Below are 17,549 nucleotides of genomic sequence, written 5' to 3'. Positions count from 1 at the left end.
AAGAGGGAGACCTAGAGGTGGGAATGTGGAGGGTTTTATTACTGTAGAGGAAATTGTGATTGTTATTAAAAAATATATTAATTTGTTATATTGCTATCCTGTGGAGCTCACTGTGCTTTGCTTGGGTTTATGTCTCCTCTTCTCCCTAATTCCCTCTCTCTTCTCATTCCTCTCTATCCAGAGGTGATATTACCTGTTCTAATTTTTCGGGAATTTGTAAAGATTTTTCATTAGAATTGTGACTGCGGCTTGAGTCTTAATGTGGTTGACAGCGGGGTGCCTGCTGCTGTGGCGCCCCCCCACCCCCACCCCCCCGCTGGCTCAGTCATGGACATAAACTAGGTTTCCCATGATTCCTGTAATTTTTGCAGATCAAACGCTGCCCTCATTTTCTCTTGTCTGTGTTATCTGCTTCTACAGCTGGGTTACTGCTGCTGCTCTGTGGCTGTTGTAATACAAATACAAGACCTTCTACAGGAAAATAAGAACTATGATGTGAAATAATTTCAATCAAAATAAACTGTCTGAATATGTTTCAAATGTGAGTGCTGCATAGTTATTTATAGGATCACTGTAAATTTCACTGGGATGTCAAACATCCCAGAGTTAAACCTCATAAAATGAAGTCAAGCTAGTCAGCAGAGGTCATGTTTTGACAAAATGATGCAGAGGAACCCTAAACAAAGGATTATCAAAGCAACATAATTAAAATGTTGGAAAAAACAGTGCTCTATGCAACAATTCAACCTGCACATAGCCCTTTTGTCTGATATATCAGTAGTAAAGAAATGCATTTGTTGAAAGGAAAACATAAGAAAATAAACAATTTACGCGTAACACTAATTCCTGCCCCTGCAGGTACTTTTCAGCTGTACTCTTCAAAAACCTCAGAAATTGTACTTATTTCAATGCTGCATAGTGCACCTTTCACTGTTCATCTGATTTACCTATTCATTCAAAAAAACAGAGGTATGTCACACATTATCTCTCTTTTGGCATTGGCTTTGAAAGACTGAAGCTTGGGAGGCAACCCCACAGGCTCAGGATTAGCTGACCTCAGGAATATAATTTACTGTTGATTCCTTTTCCTGTATCCTAGGACAGAGCAGAGGACCAGACGAGAGAATTAATGTATGCCCATTATGACATTTTATTGTAACATGAAAGGAGCATAACTCGGCCTACTTCTGTTTGCAGGTGTCTTGGATCTTCTCAGTTTTTCATTGGTGCTGAACTCTCATGAGGTCATTGCGGAGCTGTGGGGGGTCGGAGCTCTGCTGGCTGCGTGGGTGTCGTACAGGAAAAGCTTGTTGCTTAGCTCCGCCTGCCTCCTCCGCAGTTGGCTAGTTGATGAGTATAGCTCCTCTGCTTCTGAATGGCACAGGCTCACCATCCAGACACAGAAACACCACCAGTAACTCACATCAAAGGCTGATTCCAGTCAACATGCAGTGTGTGTCCACCTGCTGCACATTGATGTAGACTAGTTAGCTCTATGCTGTCATTGAAACCATTTTTCAGAGGAACTGAACGGTGCCCTAAGAGACAGAGAACAGTGTTAATGTGTAAACGAGGAGCCTATGGGTTCATGCACTGAATATTAGTGTGTGGATCCTACCTGAGTGGATGCCCTTCACAGGGAAGGTAGCCTGAGCCAGGAAGTTTGGGTCTGAGAACATGTCCTCATTCACCACGAAGCGCAGGAAGGTGAGCTCTGGCTCATGCATTAGGAAAGTCACTGGCTCTGGAGGGGCCTTCCACACTGGGTTCAGCCCATTGTCACCTGAACAAGTCCAGTTACCAACATAAATAAATACACAATCATCTTTGAAACAACACACAGAAGCTGAGTTTCTTTAATAAACTGGAAAGTAATTCCATCCACTCAAACCCCTGCTCCCACTCCTTACGAGAGAGAACGGTCTTAAACTTGTTGTCCTCTGTGTGTCCACACAGCTCCGTCTCTACAAAAGGGCTGGCGGTGCTACGGCCTGGCTTCGGCAGGTGTCTGGCAGCTAGCACCTACAGGCGGCAGCACAACAGATTCAGTGCTCAACAGTAACCAGTTTGTTTACCATGTGAAAGATTATCAGGGATATGTCATTGTAAATAAATAATTCTGGACAATAAGGAGAGCCTTACTCTGACAGTAAGGGTGAATTTGACTTTCCTCTTCTCCAGCTGTGGCTCATAGCTGTCAGAGCACAACATTTCTGTCTGTTGCCTGTATGTGGACTGAAGAGGGCACTGTTGAGTTGAGTATTTATCTGGGGACACAAACAAATGATTACCACGGGTACACCGAGAAAGCACTTTTTTCATCTCTGTGAACACAATTCAGGAGGCACTCACTCTATAGTTTAGGTCTACTTTACACAGAATACTAGTTATTTCATTCCTCCGTCTTTAACACATGCTTGTCAAACCCACCTGCAATCTGAAAGTTGAGCGCCACCATGTGGCAGCCGCAGGCCCACAGAGGGTAAGGGTCGTAGTTGGATGAGTCCACATGTTGGCCCTTGGGGTAGATGCGGCTCAAGGCCTTGCGGTTATACCTCAGGAAGTCTGGAGTTCTGTTCTTGGCCGGGGTCTTGTTCTCCACGAAGGAGCGGATCTCTTTGTAGCAATATTTCACTGTGGGGACATGGTTGGGAATGGGCAGGCTGAGTTTGATCAGACCAATACAAATATTTGTTTATTTATTTGGATCCTGTTTCGCAGCTGCTACTCTTCCTGGGGTCCACCACATGTGATTGTTGTGGAGAGTTAGACTTATTCTGGTAGTAATCATAAGAGTGTGAGTTAAGAATAGATTGTATTTCATTTGAAAACATAAATGTGAAATCTTTCAATGTGTATTGCAGTGCATGTCATACAGTGGCGGCTCCTTAGAGGAGGTAGGGGAGGACCATCCTACTCAGTGAATTTCAGATAAATAAAAAGTTAAACAAAAAATGTGATCCTTCTTTAGAAAAAACTATACTAAACATATTCCTGTCACCAAATAACTGATTGAAACACACTGTCTTGCAAAGAAGGTCTAGAGTAGCATGGTGTAGCCGCAGCTATTTTCCGTCCTCGTCTGGGTACACCCCCTTCCATAGACTTACACAGTAATTATGACAACTTCCGAAGGACGTCCTCCAACCTATCAGAGCACTTTTCGTATGAACCAACATATTGCCCATCCAATCAAATTAATCTAGTACTGAAAGCATAAACTACAGCTAGCTAGCACTGCAGTGCATAACGTGTGGTGGGAAGTTGACTCAGAGAGAAAGACAACAGTTGAACCGTTTTTAACAAATTAATTTCTTTAAAAATGAAGGAGAAGGAGCAGAGAGAGAGAGAAAGCTAGCTACATATATTTTTTAGTTTCACTTATTTAGCTAATGCAGCTAATTTAGCCTTCTCAACAACCTGACTCAAACAGAGAGGAATGCTATTTATGTTAGCTAGCTGGCTATCCAACACTGCAACTCTTCCAAGTCAAGGTAAGCTTTCGGGTTTCATTTATTTATTGCCACGGGGGCCCGCCGGTGTAACTGCTGAACTGTTTGCTGTATACCGTACAGTGTGATTGTACACATGGATTGGATTTTGGATTTAGTAACAAGTTAGTTCTAGTTTGTTGACTATAACATTAATATGGTGGCAACAATGTAGGCTGTGTAGCTGTTAGCGGTTATGGTATGAAGGTTTGTCTTGGTCAGGGTGGTAGGGCTGAGGATCATACCAAAGTGGTCCTTCTCCTTGCTGCGAGGCTGGCAGTACACCACCAGGTCAGACATCTTAATGGTGACCTCTTCACTCTTCTCCACCTCCTCCTGCTGCTTGATCTGTAGGACAAAAAACGCACAGCAGCTTCCTGTCAGCATGACATCACTGAAGACGCTGGGCTGAGCACCTTTAGAATGGAAGATATAATTATTTCATAGCCTCTTAACTATAGATAGGTTATATGGAATATTATAATACTGGCCTCTAACTGCTTGTTGTGCTGCTTGGTGATCTCTCTCTGGGTGATGTCCCAGGCCACCTGGTACCACTCAAACAAGTCTTCCAGTGACTCAGCCGCAAAGTCAAACTGTATTTTACTGTCATAATCACTCAAGTGTCATGACATGGGACTCCCCATTCTTTCCCGATCTCACTGAGAAGAGAAATGGATGGAGGAAACATAGGAAAGAGCGAGTTGAATATTTACTCTGTGCAATGTACTGTAATAGAATACAGAGTGTTGTGTTTGGGTACAGGATTAAGCTGTGTTTATGTGATGTACAGTAAATTGTATATTTAGCCAATGTATGGTGTGGAGATTTAAAACGATCCCTTTGGACTTGTGCAGTTGTGTGTCCTGTTGATATGTGGTATGGGCAGTCAGTGTGATGAGCATGTGCTGTGTGGAAGGACTGGATGCTTTGGTATGTAGTGTGTTTGTCATGTGAAGATAGCATGTTTTATGAATAGATTATGGACTCTATTCAATCCGTAGCGCTGAAGACCTGCTTTATAGCATGATTGACAATTAGAAGCAATGTTCCAGCGGTCACACAGACTGCATTCACGGCGCAAACGGAAATTACCTTTACATTTAGATCACGCAATCTGTAGTGTGTTTGGACAGTATGTAAAATGGATGTAATAGAAATACTGTACTCACAAACGTTACACTTGGAAATGTCAACAACTCATTTTCACCTATCCCCCAAAGGATTGTCCTCCATGACCCATAAGACAAATATGTACACTGTAGAGTTCTAAATGTATACTGGTTATGTTAACACACAGGCAGAAATGGATGCAATCTTGAAACACAAGATACAGATAACTGCCAAAATAAAGGAAACACCAACATAAAGTGTCTTAATAGGGCGTTGGGCCTCCACAGGTCAGAACAGATTCAATAGATCTTGGCATTGATTTACAAGTGTCTGAAACTCTATAGTAGAAATGCGACCCCATTCTTCCATGACAAATTCCATCATTAACGTGACTTGCGAAGCAAGAGTCCCCACTTTAAATCTTCAACATACTTCTGACTATTGTTATTATTTAACACTAGGGATTCACCAATATGCATCGGTCCCGGTTCAAATGTTTAAGATATGAATGCATCAGTCCGTGGGAGCCCAAACCGATCCAAATTAAGCATGCATCGGTCAGTAAACCGATTCAAACGTTACCAATCGACGATTCACAAATGTTTTTTACTCATTGTTTTACTCCCAAAATAACTCTGTTGTGACTGAATTGATGTGCCCTCTCCTTCAGTTCAGTGCCATTAAATAATTGGCATACACATTATTTTACAGCATTTCAACATGGACACGGATATTTAAAATATAATCAAAGCCTACTGGATGACAACTTGTTTTTAACCAAGACAGAATAATTTATAACGGACATTTTCCTACATAACATAGGTGCAGAAGATCCCCTTATTGTATCGGACACTTTTAAATGTACCTTTAGAGGCAATGCAATTCAATACTCATCTTTCAAACAAAAACTATTTAGGTCAAAAGAGTTAAGAAAGGAAACAGATGAACTAACAGTACAGATACAGTTGAAGTCAGAAGTTGACATACGCCTTAGCCAAATACATTTAAACTCAGTTTTTCACAATTCCTGACATTTAATCCTAGTAAAAATTAAATGTCTTAGGTAAGTTAGGATAACCACTTTATTTTAAGAATGTGAGATGTCAGAATAATAGTAGAGAGAATTATTTATTTCAGCTTTTATTTCTTTCATCACATTCCCAGTGGGTCAGAAGTTTGCATACACTCACTTAGTATTTGGTAGCATTGCCTTTAAATTGTTTAACTTGGGTCAAATGTTTCGGGTAGCCTTCCACAAGCTTCCCACAAATAAGTTGGGTGAATTTTGGCCCATTCCTCCTGACAGACAGAGCTGGTGTAAGTGAGTCAGGTTTGTAGGCCTCCTTCCTCGAACACGCTTTTTCAGTCTTGCCCACACATTTCTATTCGATTGAGGTCAGGGCTTTGTGATGTCCACTCCAATACCTTGACTTTGTTGTCCTTAAGCCATTTTGCCACAACTTTGGAAATATACTTGGGGTCATTGTCCATTTGGAAAACCCATTTGCGACCAAGCTTTAACTTCCTGACTGTTGTCTTGAGATGCTGCTTCCATATATCCACATAATTTTCCTTCTCATGATGCCATATATTTTGTGAAGTGCACCAGTCCCTCCTGCAGAAAAGCACCCCCACAAGATGATGCTGCCACCCCATGCTTCATGGTGGGGTGGTGTTCGAGGACAATTCTCCAAAAAGTATGATCTTTGTCCCCATGTGCAGTTGTAAACCGTAGTCTGGCTTTCTTAATGTGGTTTAGGAGCAGTGGCTTCCTCCTTGCTGAGCGGCCTTTCAGGTTATGTCAATATAGGACTTGTTTTACTGTGGATATAGATACTTTTTTAGCTGTTTCCTCCAGCATCTTCATAAGGTCCTTTGCTGTTGTTCTGGGATTGATTTGCACTTTTCGCACCAAAGTACGTTCATCTCTAGGAGGCAGAACACATCTCCTTCCTGAGCGGTATGACGGCTGCGTGGTCCCATGGTGTTTATACTTGCGTACTATTGTTTGTACAGATGAACGTGGTACCTTCAGGCGTTTGGAAATTGCTCCCAAGGATGAACCAAACTTCTGACCCACTGGAATTGTGATACAGTGAATTATAAGATACATAATCTCTCTGTAAACAACTGTTGGAAAAATGACTTGTGTCATGCACAAAGTAGATGTCCTAACTGACTTGCCAAAACTATAGTTTGTTAACAAGACATTTGTGGAGTGGTTGAAAAACGAGTTTTAATGACTACAACCTAAGTGTATGTAAACTTCTGACTTCAACTGTAGATAGTAATAAAAAAACTGGACCATAAAGGCACAGAATAAGTTACTGGAAAAACAAAAAGAACTGGAGGAACTTATTCAAGAAAGATAAAAAATAAAGCAAACTGGATGGAATATGGAAAAAAATTCACCAAATAATGTTTTTATTTCCAACATAGAAATGCTACCAAAAAGAACTTACAGAAACGTGTTACAAATGATGGCGTCATCCATGATTCACCAAACGATATTTTGAAAGAGGAAGGAAAGTACTTAAAGCATATGTTTTCATTATAGTCGCCATCTCTACTAACTGAAGTTAATTGTAAGAATGTTTTATTTATTAATAGTGTAAAATTAACAGCTGTACCGAAAGATTCATGTAAAGGCCAAATTACAGTGGAGGAACTTGATGCAATTAAAGCCTTTAAGGCTGGGAAAACTCCAGGGCTGGATGGCATACCAGTAGAGATATATCAAACCTTTTTTTATGTACTCAGAGGTCTGTTTTTAGCATGCTTTAACCACTCCTATAAAAATGGTAGACTATCAGATACCCAGCATGAAGGTCTGATTTCACTATACTGAAACAGGGCCCAGGTGGTAAACATAAAGATCCAGTCCACCTAAAAAACTGAAGACCCCTTACAGTTCAGTGTGTTGTGATGCCAAAATTCTAGCAAAATGCATATTATTCATTATAATCAAACAGGTTTTACATGAACGATACATTGTAGATAATATAAGACAAGTACTGGAAACAACAGAACACTATGAAAAATCTGGGAAACCAAACCTGGTATTCATAGCTGATTTTGAAAAGGTCTTTGATAAAGTACAACAAAAATGTGTATATAAATACCTGGACTACTTTAATTTGGGAGAATCTCTTATACAATGGGTTAAAGTTATGTATAGTAACCCCAGGTGTAAAATAATAAATAATGGCTACTTCTCAGAAAGTATTACATTGTCAAGAGGAGTAAAACAGGGTTGTCTGCTAGTGTCATATATATGTACTAGGTGTCTTTGTACGCTGACGACTCATATTTTCTTTTAAATCCGCAATTTGGATCCCCGGACAGTCTCATAGAGGAGCTAGATCATTTCTCTAACCTCTCTAGATTACAATCAAACTATGAAAGGTGTACCAAATTATGTATTGGATCGCTAAAAAAAAAAGTTTCACATTAATGTGTAGTTTACCAATAAAAATGGTCTGACTGTTAAGTGGACATACATGGTATTCATATCCCAAAATAAATAAATGAAAGTTAGCAAAAATAGATAAGATCTTGCTACCATGGAAAGGTAACCTGTATAATTGTGGAAAAATTATTTCAGTCATACAAAAGTTATACTTAAATCCAAACTGGTTTTCCAGGAGAATGCTAAGAAAGACTCACTCAGCGTTCAAATTCCAACCTTTACTTTCAGTTATTTGAAAATGAAATAATCTCCAAAAGATCTCTATTTTGTTTTTAAAGCCATAGAAAGCTGATTGCAATTGTAGTTTAATCCACCAGAAAATACATAACAAATATAACAATACATATTATGGTTAAACTCGAATATACTAATTGATTGAAAAAAAACATTAAAAAATAAATATATATTTTGTTTAGTGATATCATAAATAGGACTGGTGGAGTTACAGTATGTCACACATGCAGCTAACAAAAACATATGGAAATGTCTGCTCTATGCAAAATTACCACCAACGGATTGATGCATTACAGCAAAAATAGAGGAGGCAAGTGGAAGAGGGAGAAGATAAAGAAAAAGCATAAATTGTCCCCACCACTAATCTGATAGTGGGGTGGTAGGTGCTCAGTCTTCCCTATGACTCAGCTCAGGTACACACACGCATCAATTCGTTCCCCTAATCAAACCAAATCTCATGGAATCTTTTCAAACTGAAATGTATCGTTCCTATAATGTTTCGGAGCCCATGTATCTATCTAGATGCGTATCAAATTGTTCATGAAAGGAGAGATGCACATCCCTATTCAGGCACACTACTCCTTACACAGTTTAAGGTGGTTTGAGTTGCTTGTATTCAACTTTTATACTTTTAAAACTATTAAGCTTTTTGTCCTTTTTGATGTCCATCTTCATTCACTTTCATGGGACTTATTTCAGCAACATAAAGGTCCCATTGTGACATCATGACTTCCAACATTTCATTCACTGTAAATGCAATAATGAAACTTTTTACACAAATTAGCTACTTTGACCACTTTGCCCAAAAATGTGATAAAAAGTTAGAGGGAATGAAATCTTCTTCTACTTCTCTGCTATTCAAATACGAAATCGGAACAAAAACATATTCTACCGATTACAGTTTTTACTAACTGCTTACACACAAAATCTTTTCATGTCACACGATTTTTGAAACCTCTCACTCAAAGTGCAAAACTACACACCAAATATCCAAAACCATAAGCTATTTCTCAGCCTTTGACTCAGTTGTCAATTGCATAAAACACTTTTTTCAAAACACTACACACAATTCTCTACCTAAAACACAAAAATCTAACAGGAAGTGACTTGCTTTCCTTTTCCAAAAACAACCAATCAAAATGCTACACTTATTCACCAGGTCACACACACACTCCCCACATGTACAAACACTAATAGCTTAACTGACCACTAACCAATCATTGCTTTACTGTAGTATAGGCCTATAAATAGATCAAAGGTCAGATTACCTGTTTTGAACTATGGATGCCAACAATGGACAGAGAGCAAGAGGAGTAGGAGGGAGAGGAAGAGCAAGAAGAGGACGAGAGCAAAGAAGAGAAGGAAGGAGAGCCATCTCTGATGAGATTAGGGCAACACTTGTTGATCATGTGATCAACCACGGTTTGACCATGAGAGAGGCTGGACTGAGAGTCCAGCCCAACTTGAGTCGATTTACAGTGGCGTCCATAATTCGAACCTTCAGAAATGAGAACAGGTATGCAACTATCTAATTACTATTTTAGCATTACAGTAATGTACTGTAAAATACGTATGACTGCATAGTATTGCATAAACATTTGTAACTCTAAGCCATCCATTTACTGCACTGCATTGAATGAATGAGGTTGGTTATCATGCTGTACTACATTTTTTTGTACATTGTTTACAGTTCCTATGCTGAACACATACTGTGTTTGAATTCTGTCCAGAGTGGAAAGGCAAAGACATCATGGAGGACGAGGACGCTTGTTTACAGATGTACAAGAGACTGCTATTATAAATATGGTTTTGGCCAACAATGCAATTAGGATTCGCAAGATAAGAGAGCATATCTTGAATAATGACACCATATTTAACAACATCAATGCTGTAAGCCTGTCGACCATACAACGCATCCTCCAACGGCACCGAGTGACGATGAAACAACTTTACAAGGTGCCATTTGAGAGAAACTCTGACAGAGTCAAGAAAATGCGACATGACTTTGTAGAGGTATGTATGCAACACTACTTCCAGTACTTCAGACATACCATATTTACTCATCTCTATATCCTTTTGTCTGTTACAGAGAGTATTGGAGCTGGATGGTGTTTACAGTGTACTTGTTACCCCTCTCAGCAGATTACTTTCACTGTAAAACATTGTATTGAAATGTAGATATAAGCCTATGAAAGACCAAAGAGCTTTAGATTTAGAACAGCAGTGTTTACATGGTATATCCAAAAATGTACTATTATGAAAGCAGTGTTTGCCATTTGATGCAAATGCTTCATTCTGACATGTGTTTATGGCATTTTGAATGCAGTGTTACATTTTGAAGGAGATGTGAGGCATTTTGCATTTTGTGTGTGCAGTTTTGGGAAATGTGTGTAGAGTTTACAGTTTAAAACTGTAAACTATACAGCTGTTTTACTAATGGCATCAACCAAATTTCCTGTAACTTTTTATAAACAACTTTACATTTTGACCACTTTAACAAAAAGTTAGACAGAAAGTAAGATTGTATGAAATCGTCCTCTACTTCTCTGCTATTCAAATCGAAACAATAATATATGCTACAAATTTGAAGGTACAGCTGTTTTAGTAACCACATAAATTAAAATCCTAACTTTTTTCCGAACAACTGAAATATGTACAACTTTTGCAACACTTTAGACAACAACTTAGAGGGCATTTCTGCTATTCACATCTGGATTCAGAACATAATTATCTACAACCAATCAAACGTTACAGCTGCTTGTCAGGGTTTAGAGTGAAAAAAGTAGCTAGCTAAGTCAGCTAACAGCACTCCCATGTCTCCTCATTGAGCAGCCCAAACTGAGCTGTTGCTATGGATACTCACACAGGCAGAGGAGCGAACGGGGCAGTGCAGGCAAAAATGATGAGGAGGGTGATTGAATTTAGAACAATATTGTAATGATGATGAAGAATTGTGAACACCAAGAAACCAGCTATAAGGAGGCAGCTAAGGCAACAGTGCATCGTCCTCCTTCTCAGGATTGTGCTCTTTATAACGCAACTGGCTAGTTTGTCTGTCTGTAAAGAGAAGGGCTGCTCTGACTGGATAGAGCGAAGCTGTCTCCCTTTACTCCTTTCATATTTCACCCGATCACATCTCATCGCATGTTTCAGTCTGATCATGTAGCCTGCTGTTACTATGATAAATCAATAGGCAATGATCTTTTCTAGCAAGCTATCAACAAGCGAAGCGAGCGAGAGTAGGGAAAGAAGAAGAAACACTGATGTGCATTGTTACACCCCTAATAACATTACAATAGATCAGGGGTGTCAAACCAGTGGAGGCTGCTGAGGGGAGGAGGGCTCATAATAATGTCTGGAATGGAGCAAATGCAACGGCATCATCAGCTGTATATTAAAGGTTGACAGTGCATGTCAGTGCAAAAACCAAGCCACAAGGTCGAAGGAATTCTCCATAGAGCTCAGAGACAGGATTGTGTTGAGGCACAGATCTGGGGAAGGGCACCAAAAAATTATGCATTATTGAAGGTCCCCAAGAACACATTGGCCAATCATGGATCCCCCCGGTACTAATGCTCATTCTGTTCACCAGTTCCGGAAGTCTATGTCACCGGCTTCACTGAACGGGATTCATTATCATCAACCCCGGACTGTCTTGTCTGATCACACACACCTGGTTCCCATTTCCCCTGATTAGTATGTTATAAATGTTCCCTCTGTCTTCGTCGGTTATTGTTCCCATGTCCGTTGGTGGTGTGAGTACCTATGCATGATGCAGCTGGTATGCTACGTACTTTATATATTGTGTATTACGTGTATCGTCCCGTGGCGTCAACAAGGTTTACCCTCGCTCTTTTGTTTGGGTATATTTGTTTGGGTGTATTAAAAACCCATATTGTGTATTCCTGCACTTGTCTCCAAAATCCTTTATACCAGCATGACATGGCCTCCATCATTCTTAAATGGAAGAAGTTTGGAACCACCTTGACTCTTCCTAGCCCAGTCAAACTGAGCAATCGGGTGAACGAGGTGACCAAGAATTCGATGGTCACTCTGACAGATCTCCTGAGTTCCTCTGTGGAAATGGGAGAACCTTCCAGAAGGACAACCTGATAGAGCTTGAGAGGATCTGCAGCGAATAATGGGAGAAACACCCCAAATACAGGTGTGCCAAGCTTGTAGCGTCTTACCCAAGAAGTCTCAAGGCTGTAATCGCTGCCAAAGGTGCTATCAAAGTACTGAGTAAAGGGTCTGAATTTTGTGATGTTTCAGTTTTTTTCGAAAAACTCATTTTCGCTTTGTCATTATGGGGTATTGTGTGTAGCTTGATGAGGGAATGTTTTTAAAATCCATTTTAAAATAAGGTTGTAACATAACAAAATGTGGAAAAAGTGAAGGGGTCTGAATACTTTCTGAATGCACTGTATTTGATACCATTCCATTTATTCCAAAATCATTCCATATGGCCTAGTGTCTGCAGGTTTTTGTTTTTTCCTTTCAATTTGGCCCTAGACAACCAGGTGTGAGGAGTACCTTACTAATTAGCGTGCTTCTACACCTGCATTGCTTGCTGTTTGGGGTTTTAGGCTGGGTTTCTGTACAGCACTTTGAGATATCAGCTGATGAACGAAGGGCTACATAAATACATTTGATTTGACTTAATTCATCAATCAAGTACAAGGAAGGAGTGAAAACCTGCAGACCATTGGCCCTCCATGGAATGAGTTTGACACCTGTGGGGTAGATGTATTTGATGCGTAGTCTGAAGGGGAAAACGTGTTTGTTTTTTTGTTGCGTGTGAAAAGTTCTTTCAGTTTTGACATGCAACATTTTAATTCGAGTTGTGTAGCCTGTTGAGTTCAGTCAGTCAGCATTAGTGATTCGTAATTTCCTGAAATGTTTGGGAAACGGCACATGAATGCAACAGCCCGTTTGTGTGTGCGATGCACATGTATTTCTACACTTTATGTAGCCGTTAACGATGATGCTAATGTAACTGTCCTTCCAAAAATATTTCTCAATTAAATGTTAACTACAAAGTCGCCTATAGGCCTACATGGCAGAATGATGTCATGATTATTTACATCAATCTAGTTGCCATTTGTTTTGCAAATTCTGTTGTTTTGCAATCACATTAGCACCATGCAAAATACTGATCACTCCTCCTACCAGATCCTTTGTCTCAGATTTGATATTGTTGAACACTTCCTCAAAAAAGTTGTCAGGGAAAAATAGCTGCAGTTTTCCTCCATAGTCCCCTTTCCACCTGTAGGGAGCACCCGACAGAGGTTTGTATGTTCCTAATCTGACGTGTGTGTGTTCTTGGGCCTCTCCATCCATCACTGTCTTTGGACACATTGTGGATCAGAGCCCCCTTGCAGAAGCTTACTCAGTTCATCAGGTCTCATGGGTCTGTAGTCGTACGCTTTAACTGTGCTCTTAGGCTTGTGGTGTTACAAATACAGTATATCAACAGGTAGATGCATACATTAATACACATACAAACACACTACATTTGAAATTGCTTGAGAAAATCTATAAAAATTACCTCAATTTAGGGAAACATGTTAAAGGGATACTTCGGGATGTTAGCAATGAGGCATGCTAGAAGATACCCATAGACTTCCACTAATTGTGATAATTCTAGTTAGCAATTGCGCTTGCGATAGTTAGCAACTTCCTTGAAAATGCAAGAAAATAAATCAAATGGTATCCATGAGTTAATTTGACAACTGTTCAGCCATCAGCTCCACAGGCTCCATCAATCAGCTTGTCCTGGAATACCTCTCTGAAGAGACGAGCCATCTGCCTCTGCTGCTCTATGGGGCAGTGCTCCTCGATGGAGAGAACCACAGGGTATTTGACAACAACAGCACCACAACACTCAGTCAACACAGGTGGAATGTTCTAGAAACATTTACAGTCCTCAGTTGTAAAGCACTTCAGGTGTGGGTATGTTTGTTAGTTTGGGTGTGTTTTCTCAGACAGAAAAAGACTCACTCAGATGTGACGAAGGCATGGTCATTGATAGCCTTCACCACTTCCTCAAACTTGATCTTGTGGTCCTGGTCCAGCCATGGTATATGATGGGCTCACCTGGCCCTTCCCAGCAGTCCACTACAGGCCCACACAACAGAATACAATCCTTTAGAACTATATAAGTAAATGGATAATGTAATGAGGCCAAATTGAAATATGTGAGGGACTTTTTATGGAGTTTAAGGTGTACTACTAACACTCAACACAGCAGCATCCCAGACGCAGGCAGCGTACATAGGCCTCAGTGGATAACTCGCTCCGCAGCTGGTCTCCAGTCAAGTACCTGAAGGAAAAACATCACAACAAGAAATACAAAATGCAGGCAAATCATTAACATAATTTGTGTGTTTATTATAACATCATCCACAGCCTATTCATTACATCGTTTTACAGTATTGCTGACATTCTTTACTGTGCTGACAACTGTACTAACACTTGGTGTGAAACATTGATTAAAAAAAAGTGAAGTAGTCTTTCATAGTGTTGTCGTGTATTTCTGTGTTATATGGCGGTACTGACGTGTTATGTGAGGAGTTGATCCAATAGAGGGACAGTGGGTTGTTTGTGTCCAAGTTGCACATCTGAGTATTTCTCATCCCAAATCGAGTTCTCCTCAGAGAAGAGGAAACTGAGGAGCTAAAGTAAGCGAAGAGAGAGAGAACGAGAGCGCTGTGACAAACATAGCACACTATTCTCCACTCCCCATACAGACAAATCACACACCGTGTCCCACCTTGCTGACGGTGAACTCTGGATCGTTGGTCTTCCTCATGGTTTTGTCTATAAAGATGGTCATCAGCTCTCTGACCTGGTTCACGACTCTTGAGAGAGAGGAGCAGAGAGAGTGAGGAAAAAAGAGAGAAAAAAGTACAATAAAGGGAATTATAAAAGGTAGATTAAACACTGACTGAAAATTACAGTTTTACCAATTTTATAATTGAAAGATAGCTTGATTCTTACCTTCTGCTGGTACAGAAGAAACCGTTGGAAATCATGGAGAAGAACTGCAGAGGCATATGGTTTATCTTTACTACTACAGTAGGGTAGAACCACAACACACCACCACCAAGACAAGCTGAGAAAATGATTGATTGTGATTGTAGAACTACATACAGTATTTCAAAGAAATAGAAAGACCCACCCCATGATGAAAGCACACGACTCCCTTTTTAAACTCCTCGAGAATCTGATGAAACACATACACACAAGTCACAAGTCAATACACAGTCACACACACAGCCAGGTTGACAGCACAAATCTGTCTCATCATATTATTAAACATGCAGAATGTGATATACTAGCTAACACTTTCAATATCAACACATGCAGTACATAAGCTGGAAGAGGAGTAAAACTGTCGGTAAATGGTGGTGAAACCGTAGTATATGTTCAGCATGTTGTACTTAGAGATTAGTACAGGAACATTCTGACACATCTTTCTGATCAAACATTAGAATATTGTAAAATTTACGAAACTGCTCAAAGTCCAGGACATCTTTCCTTGCTCCAATTTCCTGGAACAAAAAAGGGAGATGGACCATGTATGTTTTTGTTTTATACATGCAGTGCATCCGGACAGTATTCAGACCCCTTCCCCTTTCCACATTTTGTTATGTTATAGCCTTATTCAAAAATGGATCAAATAAATTATTTTCCTCATCAACCTACACACAATACCACACAATGACAAAGCCAGAAAAGGTTTTTGGGAAATGTTTGCACATTTATGAAAATAAATTCCTTATTTACAGAAATTATTCAGACCCTTTGCTATGAGACTTGAAATTGAGCTCAGGTGCATCCTGTTTCCATTGATCATACTTGAGATGTTTCTACAACTTGAACAAAGTCCACCTGTGGCAAATTCAATTGATTGGACATGATTTTGAAAAGTATACACCTACAGTGGGGAGAACAATTATTTGATACACTGCCGATTTTGCAGCTTTTCCTACTTACAAAGCATGTAGAGGTCTGTAATTTTTATCATAGGTACACTTCAACTGTGAGAGCCGGAATCTATGTCATGCAATAAAATTCAAATTAATTACTTAAAAAGCATACAATGTGATTTTCTGGATTTTTGTTTTAGATTCTGTCTCTCACAGTTGAAGTGTACCTATGATAAAAATTACAGACCTCTACATGCTTTGTAAGTAGGAAAACCTGCAAAATCGGCAGTGTATCAAATACTTGTTCTCCCCACTGTATCTATATAAGGTCCCACGGTTGACAGTGCATGTCAGAGCAAAAACCAAGCCACAAGGTTGAATGAATCGTCCATAGAGCTCCGAGACAGCATTGTGTCGAGGGTACCAAAAAATTGTGCAGCATTTAAGGTCCCCAAGAACACAGTGGCCTCCATCATTCTTAAATGGAAGAAGTTTGGAATCACCTAGACTCTTCCTAGAGCTTGTCACCCATGTAACGGCTGGCATAGGTGGAAGAAGGAGAGGACCAAGGTGCAACGTGGTACGTGTTCATGATCTTTTAATTACACTGAACACTAGAACAAAAATAATAATAATAAACAGAACAAACGAAACAGCCCTTCTGTTACAGAGACAGAGACAGAAAACAACTACCCAGAACTCAAGGGGGAAAACAGGCTGCCTAAGTATGGTTCTCAATCAGAGACAGCTGTCAATCGTTGTCTCTGATTGAGAACCATACTTAGGTAGCCTGTGTTCCCACTATGATTTGTGGATAGTTGTTTTCTGTTTTGTGTATTCACCTGACAGAACTGTTTTGTTTCTTCCTTTCACTTTGTTATTTTGTTTTGTGTTTTCAGTCTAAAAAATTAACATGGACACTTACCACGCTGCATATTGGTCCGATCCTTCCTACTCCTCCTCAGACGACGAAGAGATTCGTTACAGCCCAGCCAAACTGAGCAATCAGGGGACAAGGGCCCTTGGTCAGGGAGGTGACCAAGAACTAAATTATCACTCTGACAGAGCTCCAGAGTTCCCGCTATGAAGATGGGAGAACCTTCCAGAAGGATAACCATGTCTGCAGCACTCCACCAATCAGGCCTTTATGGTAGAGTGGCCAGACGGAAGCCACTCCTCAGTAAAAGGCACATGACAGCCTGCTTGGAGTTTCCAAAAGGCACCTAAAGGACTCACAGACCATGAGAAACAAGATTCTCTGGTCTGATGAAACCACGATTGAACTCTTCGGCCTGAATGCCAAGCGTCACG

General features: G+C 40.1%; 1 pseudogene; it reads right to left on the bottom strand.

Moving 5' to 3' along the window:
• Nucleotides 1-1,173: 1,173 nt before the first annotated feature.
• On the bottom strand, nucleotides 1,174-15,964 carry LOC110501804 (annotated as a pseudogene).
• Between the last annotated feature and the right edge of the window lie 1,585 nt (nucleotides 15,965-17,549).

This window comes from Oncorhynchus mykiss, chromosome 2, assembly GCF_013265735.2.
Source record: "Oncorhynchus mykiss isolate Arlee chromosome 2, USDA_OmykA_1.1, whole genome shotgun sequence".
Classification (NCBI taxonomy): domain Eukaryota; kingdom Metazoa; phylum Chordata; class Actinopteri; order Salmoniformes; family Salmonidae; genus Oncorhynchus; species Oncorhynchus mykiss.
This window is presented reverse-complemented; position numbering and strand designations above follow the sequence as displayed.